Source organism: Malania oleifera, chromosome 2 (genome assembly GCF_029873635.1).
Source record: "Malania oleifera isolate guangnan ecotype guangnan chromosome 2, ASM2987363v1, whole genome shotgun sequence".
In the NCBI taxonomy this organism is placed as follows: Eukaryota; Viridiplantae; Streptophyta; class Magnoliopsida; order Santalales; family Ximeniaceae; genus Malania; species Malania oleifera.
The window spans coordinates 148,874,944-148,887,465 of record NC_080418.1 but is presented as its reverse complement, the minus strand read 5'-3'; positions in this window follow the sequence as shown (position 1 = coordinate 148,887,465).

Here is a 12,522-nt window from a genome sequence, read left to right as displayed (position 1 = left end):
CCTGTCATGAGGGGTCAAATCATGACGTACAGAGTCCCAAGGATAAAAGCACAGTTTTATATATATATATACTTACATTTTTACAGTATATGATGAGAATAGTATGATACATTATCAGTATGAAAAGTAGAAAATATAGACGATACAGTGTACTTTAAATTGAGAAAGAAAGATATGTTTGAAAGATATGATTTACAGATTGTTTATTGCATTACATATCAATTATTAATTTAAAAGCATACTTAACTTAGTTGCCACACACTAGTAATAGCATATTTTCACTTACTAAGCGTCGACTCACCCCATTACATAATCATTTTTCAGGTAAGACAGCTAGGCAAGCAGATCAGGCTCGCGGATAGAGGATATTTAGATCACCCTGGGTTTTGGGTGAGTTTTTGACAAGTTTGTATTTTTGGGAAAGATGAGGATAGAGGGGTTTATTTTATATGGATATGATCTGTATATATTGGATTCTGGTATTGTACAGTTATGTTGTAATAGTGATATGCTTTGTGTTTCCGCTGCGTAGGAATGTTTATTATATATAAAAAAAAATGATAATAATTTTGAGGTCTTTACAATATATATATATATATATATATATATATATATATATATATATATATATAAAGTCTTGTGTTTGGGGCCCTAAAATGACTTTATTTAATAGACATATTAAATACACAGCATGCATAAATAAATGCATGCATGGGACAAACGGCCGGAGGAACCTCCATGCAAATTTCGCTGGATGATCCAGTGAGATTTGCCCACCACGTGGCATTCAATGGTTATTCTCACCATTTAAATCTCGCTAAACAAATCTTGTTGGACCAAACAACGAGATTACGTAAGCATCATTATGGGAAATATTTTCTCAAATAAGGTATTATTTTATATATTTTTTAAAAAATAATAACAAACCAGGAAAAAAACTCAAAAAATACAAACATTAAAATTTTACCATTGTCATTTCCAGGGATCGAATCCTCCCACCCCGAACTCCTTCCCCCAACTGTTCGTGAGAAACTCCAGCCAGAAATCCATCCATTCCACAATCCACTCACCCCCTTTGTATTGCGAATCTTTCAGATTTCTTCTCTTCCCCTCTGCGTTCTAAAATCTAAAACACCCTAATATAGAAAATATCGCAATCTCTTCAGCTTTCCATGACTGATTTGTATATCTCACCTCTCTCAAAAATGGGAAGGGGTGTGTTAAAAAGGCGCCCACTTTGGTTTGGTCTAGTTTGGTTTTGTTTGGTTTGGTTTGGTTTGTGTCTCTCTTTTTTCTCTTTGTTTCTTTTTGGATTTATGGGGATCCAAGCAAAAGCCACCGTAGTGGTGCGGGGTAAGGGTGCTGGTGAGCAAAAGCGGCCAACGTTTTGTTTTCAAAGGAGCGGGTGGAGGTGCCACGTGGACCAATCGATACTTCGCACGTTGCGGATTCCGTCTGGTCTGGCAGATGGAGTGAACAAATTTTATTTTTTTGTAATTATTTTGAGACTTGAAAGATTATGAATAAGATAGTGAAAAATGAAAATTGTTGTTGTCACCAATGAATTCTCACCACTATACTGCAATGACTTGTTGTTGTCTACATTGTCGCAAAGCTTAATCACAAAAAACTTGATGTGTAGCTTTATTCCTCTTGAAGTAGGTACCTAACTTTTATTTATGTCGAGATAGGTTTTGTCAACCAATTGAATGAGTTTCTCTTCTACATTGTTGTCATGTAATCATAATGTATATAAATTTGAAGTGTGTTATCTATTTACAGTGTTTACTGAGCAGGTGGGTACCTAACTTTTATTAATATCCAAATGGATTGATTTGTTGACCTTATGGGTCATACCCTCTTTTGATTATGACAAATACTCAGCCATTTAATGGCTATCTAGTTCATGTGCATGTTTAAATTGGCAGATCATAATGATGGCACAAAGAAGAGATTGAAGTTGAAGACCCAATAGATGTGTTGTAATGTATTTCATTCATGCAAAGAGTCTGTAATAGTAAATAGGGATTTGACTATAATAATTGCATGCATCACTTGCATGATACGATAGGTAAGCTCAAAATGAAAATGACCTTAAAAAGACCTTAAGGATTACCCTTTGGTCGACCACAGATCACTCGATGCCGAATTTTTTCGGTGTCTTCAAAAAGACGTAGAAATGAACCTAGGACACTCACGCACTCACTTGTATGTGTTAAGCACTTGAATAGGGTGATTGTTAGATGAAACAGGACCGAAATGCACAAAATGTGCACCTTCGGTCGATCGGCACCTCACGTGTATTTTGCCCTTGGTCAACCGAACGTGGTTCGGGTCAACAAGTTGACCACAGCCCGGTCGAACGACCTATGTAGTTCATTTTGGCCCCAGTCAACCGAACATGGTCCAGGTCAACAAGTTGACCACATCCCGGTTAACCGAACTATGTAGTTCATTTGGCCCTGGTCGATTGAACCTCCTAAAAAGTCAACATTTTGACTTCCTGATTGACCGAACACTTTTTGTATTGCACCAACCTGGTAGACCGAGTTCCCATATGTGGGAATCCAACGGTCTGGTTGACTGACCAGTATAGTTCAAAATGACCCTGGTCGATCGAACCTTGCAAAATTGGAAAAATCACCTAGGACATACATGTCCGGTCGATCGAACCGGCAGTCCATTTTTGGGTCGGTCTACCGAACCCCAAGAACTTAGGTCGACCGAACTTGTCCTGGTTGAGCGGTGCTCTCGGGTTGGACCTATTTTTTTACCGTGGTTAACTAAGTAAAATTGGGTTAAAGTAATTAAAAATCATTAAAACTTTTCTAACTATTCCAACCATATCCCTAACGGTTATATTTTAGGGAACGTCTATAAATACCCCCTCATTTGGAATAATTAGTAAGAGACTAACAATCTTGATTAAGAAAATTTCTTTTAAATTCCCAAATCCCATAATACTCATTTCTAAGCCTCATTCACTCATACTTACCTTCTACTATTGCCTAAATCCTTCATAAGTTTGTTTTGAGTGATTGTTTGCTTTAAAAGGGTTTGCTCTCATTTGGTTTGTGATTGCTTGATATAATTTTTCTAGAGAGCCAAACCTAAGTTGTAACGCCCCGACCCCCTGAGTGGGCTCGGAGTGCTACTAATCAATTCATTTACCTAATAATACACATTCTAATATCATTTATGCAGCGGAAAACAAACTAAAATCTTTCAACCAATACCACACCAGAGTATTCTACATCCATCTACGTTCTAACATACAACATACATCCACCTGTATTCACATAAATACATACATCCAAAACATAATCCCCAAATTTCAATATGTTTTACAACCATCTATCACTCAGAAAACTCAAACATAATACATAAAATATTTACATTCCCAAAACATCAAAATTATACCCTTTTTCCTCAAAGGTGCTATAACAGCTCGAGCTCTCTAAGCTCGATCTCGTGGAAGTCCTAAAAAAGATTAGTTCATATTCGGGTGAGACACATCTCAGCAAGGGAAGAAACAATATATTAAAACAGTGTGTGGCCAACATGAGTTTATAATCAACATAATATTTAATATTTAAAAATCTCTAACACAATTTTTTGAAATCATTCTCTGATCCTATTCAAACACATGTAAATGCTTAACCCACGAGATTACCCGAGGATAGGGGTGATTACCCGCCCATACAAGTAGCACCCATCTGCTATGATATTTAGGCAACCCAAAGGTCAAAACTAAAGCATACCAGGGTACTCACCTTACTCAGTAAGCCCTCAAGTGATAAATTGATCTCGTACTCACACAATTCATACAAAAGTTTATCAGCAAAGGCCCTAAAGATAGGGAAATCTACCCGCCCATACAAGTAGGTTCCCTCTGCCCTAGTACGTTATGCGGCTATTGCCACATATGTAGCTACTAGTGCACTCGCCTTACTCAACAAGCCCTTGGGCGAAAGGTACGCCTCGCCCAATCGTAACATGTTCTACGTACGTACATACTTCTAATATCATAATACATCATTCTTTCTATTATTATTCAATCATGCACATCTGTTCATATTCATGGCTTAACATTGCATTGCATTTCACTTTAAGTGACTCTTTCTCATTTTATATTGTTCACATTTCCCTTTTCATTTCATACCCAGCATCTTTCAATTGTTTTACCCAACATTTTTCAGCTGTCATACATTTACTCAGCCACTTTCAGCTGTTACACATCTACCCAGCCACTTTCAGCTGTTACACATTTACCCAGCCACTTTCAGCTGTTACACATTTACCCAACCACTTTTAATTGTTTTACCCAACATATTTCAGCTGTTACACATTTACCCAGCCACTTTTAGCTATTTTATCCAACATATTTTAGCTGTTTATATGATTGCATTAACATGCACAAACAACATATTTCATTTAACATTTTCATACTCAGTTCATTCCCCGTATATCATGCTTCTCATACATATAACATATTTCCATACAACATCCATATTCACTCATGCCACACAATTTAGCAGTAAAATTTATACATTGTCTGAAAATAAGCTAACCCATAATTAACATTTATATACTAGAAAAATACTTTTAATTTCTTACATAATCATTCTGAAAAAAAAGAACATTTCACTTTCATCAGTTCAATTTCACATATACATATCTAATAACCAATCCTAAATTCAGAAAAATATAATTTAAATGGTTGGCATCTTAATGCCATACTGAAAAATTTACACGTACATATAACACAATTTATTTTTCATTTAATTCATAAAAATTTTGATTTAATATATATTTTTCCCCTTACCTGAATTCTCGAACTACATCGACAGGGACTCCGGAAAGATGCTTGTGGCGTTCACCCGAACCCTGAAATTAAATTCCTAATTCCAATAAATTATTTCTGAATAAAATATTATTTAAATATTTTCTAGGGCCATAATTCTTAAATATATAAATATACCCTTAAATATAGTTAAATTACCAAATTTTCCAAATTAATTCATTCATTTTTCGAAAATACTACTCATCTAACCTTCCCTAGGCTGCACACACCTCAAATTAACATTTAAACTAATATTTAATACTCCCATTTAATTTTCTAAATTATGTTTGCGGGGCCTAAAATTACACTCGCGGCGCTTACCCGAGCCCTGAATCAAATACCCTAATTCCATTTAAATTATTCTTAAATAACATACTATTTAAATATTTTCTAGGGTCATTATTTTTATTAACAGTTATATCCGCAAATTTAACTAATTTACCAAATTTCTCAAATTCCACTCTCCCTTTGGAGTAGGGCCTAGAAAATCTCAATTGAAAATTACCTACGTCAAAATGACGACGATGACGACTAGGACCACGTGGTGGTACCCAATCGCCAATTTAACAGTAGATTTAAAGCAAAATTGAGAAAATATGAAAAAATTACCTTTCCCGATGAGCAGTACCTAAGTCATTCCCACGACCAATCTGCTCTAATAGAAATGTCGGCAACGGAACCAAAAATCCAACGGCACCTTCCGTTTTCCGATTCAATGCAAATCCGTCAAGAAATTGAGAGAAAAAGAGAGACGGAAATGGAGGTGGTTGGACGTGAATCTGCAAGTTTCTTCCTGAAGCTTTTTGCTTCAGGAAGTTTCCTATGTATATACATAACATAATATATTATATTATATAATTTAATTAATTATAAAATATTTAATTATTTTAATTAATTAATCTTTTAAAATTTTAATTTAATTTAATTATTTATTTATTCATTTATTTTATTATTATTATTATTTTATTTATTATTATTATTTATTTTTTTTATTTTTTTAATTAAATTTTTTTTCTTTTTTTCACGTCATTCCTTTTATTTATTTATTTGTTATTTTATTTATTACTATTATTTTTTATAAATTATTTTAATCATTTTAAATTTTGGGTCTTTACATAAGTAGTTTTAGAAAACTTTGTTAATAAGTCTATCCTAAGAAGACTTTGTTAGATCTTTTGAGATTGCACCTTCATTGCAACATCTTTAGAAATTCGTATTTTATTTTGGTTGCAAAATCTTTTCAAAGTCATTTTCAAATATTTATTGTATTTTATCTTGAAAAATATTCGAAGAGATATTTGTTTATGAGTTAAAAAATCTTTGTGGCAATATTCATTGAGTTATATCTTTTCATGGATACAAAGATTAAAATTCTTTTTGCAAACCCAATTTATACAGTGCTTTAGCTTTATACTATTGAGAAGATCTTCTAGTTGAAATATATATATATATAAGGATTAGCTGATATCTTTGTTTGAGCATTTATATTAAATACATTTTGTGATACAAAGATTATACTGGTTTGCACTCTCACACACTGATTACATCGATTGCAAATATATTTGAGAGTTGATATATTAAACCACATTGAGCTTACTTATTATATCTTATTGGTGGTGTATGTGATTGCGCGTAACTGGGTACACATCTGCTTTACATGAAAGCATAATCACTGTACCATTTTGCTGATTGTGAACATACTATTGTATTTTCAGGCACGGGCTTGAAGAGGAAGACTAGCCCTTTGAAATAGTCCCGGATTGGCTTAGACCTGGTTAGGAAAGTTAGGTGCACCATCCTAGTAAGGTGTAGGTTGAGGTTAGCCCCGCTAATTGACCTAGTCATAAAGGTTGAGGTCAGTCATGTGTTAATTGACCTAATTGTAATCGGTGCCGCTCCACCCATTAAGTGAGCCTTTAGTGGAATCCTCGTGCTTGTGAATTAGAAGCGAGGACGTAGGCACAATTGGCCGAACCCCGATAATATATCATGTGCCTTGTTTATATTTATGCACTTTACATTTACTGCACATGTATTTTATGGTGTGAATGATGCACTTGATTTAAATTTCTACACATTATATTATTGGCGTATTTGGAATTGCATTGAAAGACCCTAGGTTGTATTATACGAGTATTTCATTTAACCTAGGAGATAAATTTTAAAATTCCAATTCACCCCCCTCTCTTGGGAATACACAAATTCTAACATGATCAATGAATTAAATGAGTTTTTATTTTATGTTAGGGTTAGCAAGGTGAGGACTTGAACTATTTTAAGTTTGGGTCAAACAACCTCTTTGATTTTTCCCCCCTTATTTTACCAAATTATGTAATGCCCCGACCCTCTAAGTGGGTCCGGAGTGCTACTAATCCATTCATTGACCTCATAACTGACATCCTAATATCACTTATGAATCGAAAAACATAAATATAATCTTTCAACAAAAATAATACTAGAGTTTTCTACTCCTATCTATACACCATAATAAACCATGCATCCACATGTATTCACATATATACATATCTCCAAAACATAACCTACACTTCCAGTATTCGCAACCATCCATTTCTCAAGAGACTTAGAACATAAAACATAAAATATTTACATCCCAAAATATTATCAAAATTATATCCTTTTTCTTTCTATAAAATGCTATAACAGCTCGAGCTCTCTAAGTTCGATCTCGTGGAGGTCTTGAAAAAGATAGATTTGCATTCAGGTGAAACACATCTCAGTAAGGGAAGAAATAATATATTAAAACAGTATGTGACCAACGTGAGGTTTATAAATAGCATATTATTTATCATTTGCAAATCATTGACATAATTTCTGAAATCATTTTTTAATCCTATTCAAACACATATAAGGTATTTTACCCACGAAATTACCTAAAGGTAGAGGTGATACATTAGGTAACTCAATGATCACAGTTGGAACATGCCAGGGCACTCACCTTACTCAGTAAGCCCTTGAGTGATAGATTAATCTCGTACTCACACAGTTCATACAAAAGTTTACCGACGAAGGCTCCCAAAAATAGAAAAATCTACCCGCCTATACAAGTAGTTTCACTCTGCTTTAGCACGTTATGCAGCCTATTACTACACTTGATACAACTAGGGCACTCGCCTTTCTCAGCAAGCCCTCGGGCGAAAAGTTTGCCTCACCCAAACGTAACATGTTCTACTAACATAAATACTGATAATAACATAATACACTATTTTGTTTGTCATTATTCCGCATTTCTCAACTTTTTATGTTTTCATCTTTTACTTTTCATTTCATTTCACTTTACGTGATTCTTTCCCATTTTATATTATTCGCATTTCACATTTCATTTTTGTTTTATTCATTTCCATTTTCATTTCATTTCATTACATACCCAGCATCTTTCAGCTATTTTACCCAACATCTTTCAATTGTTTTACTCAACATTTTTCAACTATTTTACCCAGCATCTTTCAACTGTTTTACTCAGCATCTTTCAGCTGTTTTACATGGTTGCATTAACACTCACATGCAACATAGTTCATATAACATTTTCATACTCAATTCATTTCCTATATATCATGCATCTCATACATATAACATATTTCCACATAGAATTTCTATTAACTCATGTCACACTATTTAGTAGTAAAATTCATATATATTTCTTGTAAAATAAGTCAACCTACATTTAACATTCATATACTCAAAATATAACTTTCTCATCGTACATAATTATCCTGAAAATATATTTCACTTTTATCAGTTCATTTTCGCATATACGTACCTAATAAACAACCCTAAGCTCGAAAAAGCATAATTTAAATGGTTAGCATTTTAAACTCATACCGAAACATATACACGTATATATAACACAATTTATTTTCCATTAAATTCATAAAAATTATGATTTAATATATATATTTTCCCCTTATCCGGTTTCTTGAACTACGCCAATAGGGATCCCAAAAAGATGTCTGCGGCGCTCACCCGAACCCTGATTCAATAATCCTAGTTAAGTTAAATCAACCCTAAATAAAATACTATTTTAATATTTCTTAAACCCATAAATTTTAAATAAATAATTATACCCTCAAATATAACCAATTTACTTAATTTCCCAAATCTCACTCTCACTTTGGAGTGGGGCCTAGAAAATCCAAATTGGAAATTTACTTTAGCCAAAATAATGACGATCGCAATTAGGACCCCGTGGTGGTGTCTGATCGTCGATTTAACGGCAGATTTAAGGAAAAATTTAAAAAATAGGAAAAAGTTGTCTTATCCTAAGAATGGTGCTTACGCCGCTCCCACGATAAATCCGCTTTAGTAGAAATGTTGGTAGTGGAGTTAGTAACCCAACAGTACCTTCCGTTTCCCGATCGGTCGAATATCCGCAGATAAATTAAGGTGAGAAAGGAGAAGAAACAAAGAGAGACGACAAGATGCGGAGAGAAATGGAAGAGAGGTGCTGCAATTCTGAAAATCTGAAGAAGCTTTCTAAAGAAGCTTTAACAAATAATATATATAGTATACTTTAACTTATAATAATATCTTATAATAAACTAATATATATATATATATATAAATATATATATATATATATATTTATTCCAACTATTTTTTTTTACTATTCCTTTTTATTTGTTTATCTAATTAATTAATTTAATAAATTTTAATTAATTGATTGATTATTAATTTATTTTATTTTATTTTTTATTTTTTTTAAGATCACAACAAGTTGATTAGCTCCTAAACTCCTATAATAAAAAGCATTAGGATAAAAACAATGTTATTTGTATTCCTAGTGCATTCCTATTTTAATTATTATCAATAATTATTTTTTAAAAGTCTTGAGTTTAATTGATGCATTTGAGAAGTTACTATCTTATTCATGCGGCTCGATGGTTTGCTTCCCAACCCTCTTTGGGGAAGGTCTAGGGTTATACTCCCCTTAGAGAGGATTGATCCCAATTTTAGAAAGGGAAAGGGGATTTTGGGGGTAGGGGTAGTGGTAGGAGGGGTGTGGGGGTATTTTATTGTGGGAGGCTCCTATGAGGGCCACTAGTAGGCACAACGGGTTGAAGAAAATATGAATGTGTATAGTTCTAGATTTGAATATTTTGGCATCAAGGCTTTGCAATTGTTGCAAAATAGTAGAGTGAAATATTATCTTGTCAACTATACACTTTTAGTTTTTTTTGCTTTTGCAGTAGGCACTTTTTTTAATTGTTAGTCCTACATAATACAACATGAGTTCAAGAAAGGAAACCAATGTGCATACTAACCAATATATTTTAGTTTTATCTCTCCCACCTCGATTGATAAGTCTTTCAGGAACCTCTAATGAGCTTATATATTTTACTTTTATCTAGTATGTTTAACACCTCATTTGTGAGACTTGTTGCATAATTTTGTGTTGCTTGTGTTTTTTAGACCTTTAGCCCCTTATAAACCCTCCCTTTCAAATGCACCAATGAAAACAAATCTACTCTTTAAGAATAATGATACTTGTGCACAATCTAATAACATTTTATTTGTTATTTTTTTTACTATGTAATCATTTTTTCATGTATGTAATTATAAAAATTGCACTATATACCCATTTATGTCCAATACCTAGGGATTATTTGAAACCATTTATAGAGAAGTACTTATATATATATATATATGTGTGTGTGTGTGTGTGTGTAGAGACCCAAACCAAGAAAATAAAGTACTTATATATATATAAAATACAAAAAATTTCATCTGTTCAAATAACAAAAAAATAAAATAAAAAAATAATCAAAAGCTGCATTTGACTGTAGTGCATGACTTCGTGTTGATGTTGTGATGGCTACGAACCCTACAAATTAAGAATTATAAAAAAAATAGTATACAATTTTTGAACATATATGTATACATACCATAAGTATTAATGATTTGATAGCAAAGTAATCGAACACTAATGCGAAAGAAAAAAACTAGAAAAAAAAAAAAAAAACTCGAGAGAAGTATAATAATTTAAGTGCGGTTATAGGAAACGTAGATCGGATGAATTATTGATGAGTTCGCAAAAAAGATTTAGTCATTCGATGCATTATGGATAGTAATCTGCAATGCTATTTACCTAAAGGATGAAGTTTAATATTCGTTTAACTTTCACTCATCATTTCAAAAATATTTTAACATTCATTCTATCATAATTATCTTTGTACATGGTTTTATTTTGGAAAAATTTTAACAAAATTTCGGCGGCTTGTCGTCTATAAATTGAATATTTTTCCATAAAACTTGTACTTGAAACCTGATTGTTTTCAGCAAATAAATCATTTCAACCATACAACAATCTAAATCCACTATCAGCATGCAGTTCACAATATACTGCATGAGCCATGCAGTTGGCGTTCAATACAAACAACTATTCCAATAATAGCAAACAAAGTTCATGGTTTTTTAAATTACCACCAGGGGTGGTGGGGTTAAGAATTTTTTAATGAAGTAATAACTGTCAAGGGTTTGAAAGATGAAAACATGTAGTTCATAAGCTATGAGTTTTAAGAACCAACATCAGTAATGCAAAGAATTCGTCTTCATAGTCCAACACCCTATGCAGGAATGATCTTCTTAATGTCAATAACCCTAAAAGATCACATTTATCCTTAATTTTAACAACATAAAGGGAAAGTAGGCAAGATAAAAAATAGGAACAGACAAGCAATAGAATAAGTTAACTGTGTGTGCTTTAGAAGCAATCAGTTATACATTTTCTTTTTATTTATTATACCCCCCAACATATTACATGGAAAAGAACAATAATTGTAACGACCCGCCCCTTTATACAGACCTAGATTGCTACCACACATACTGAATACCTGTACCTGATAAACATGCATAAACAACCCACCCTAAATAAGGACATGCATGTGTATCTCATACATGACTGTAATTCAAATGTTGTGGAAAACAAAAACATCCATAGGGATTCTATTAAACATATACCAGAGTTCTAACTGTATCTTTAATACATAGGATTCATACTTAAAACATAAACTGTATTACATCCCCAAAAGAAACTAACCAGACCAACAACCCAGTACTAGTACAAAAACTTACTCCTATCAATCAGATTATAAGCTCCAAAGTCTCACTTGAAGACTAGGATCGATACCCTGAAGGACTTGAAACAAAGGTTGTAAGATTAGGGTGAGACACTTCTCAGTAAGGTGGAAGATATTACAACAGCACGTGATTACATGAGTTTATTCCAGTTAAAACAGTTGCACAATTCCACATTCATATTACTGCACCATAGGAGATATACAAATATAATTCAACATTGTTACAAGCGAGAGTTCCTGAGGTTAGGGTAGGGTACTGACCCATACACTATACGATCCCTCCACACGGTACTTAACCCTGTGACTTTGCTCATTTTAATTTTTAAATCATGTATATGAATATTTAGAACAATGACCAGCTTTGAAATATCATAATATGTCTATTTACCCCGTGGCACGAGTTGTGCACTGATAACTTTGACATGTCGTGTTCGTGCAGGCACTGTCAAGCATCTATTATATAGTCTGACTGCCCCACTTGACCCATTATTTCACCAGTGGTCTCAATATACTCCTGCATGCCGACTATCTCTGTACCTACATTGATTTACATGTTCAATAAAAAAGTGCTAAAAAACTTGGAAG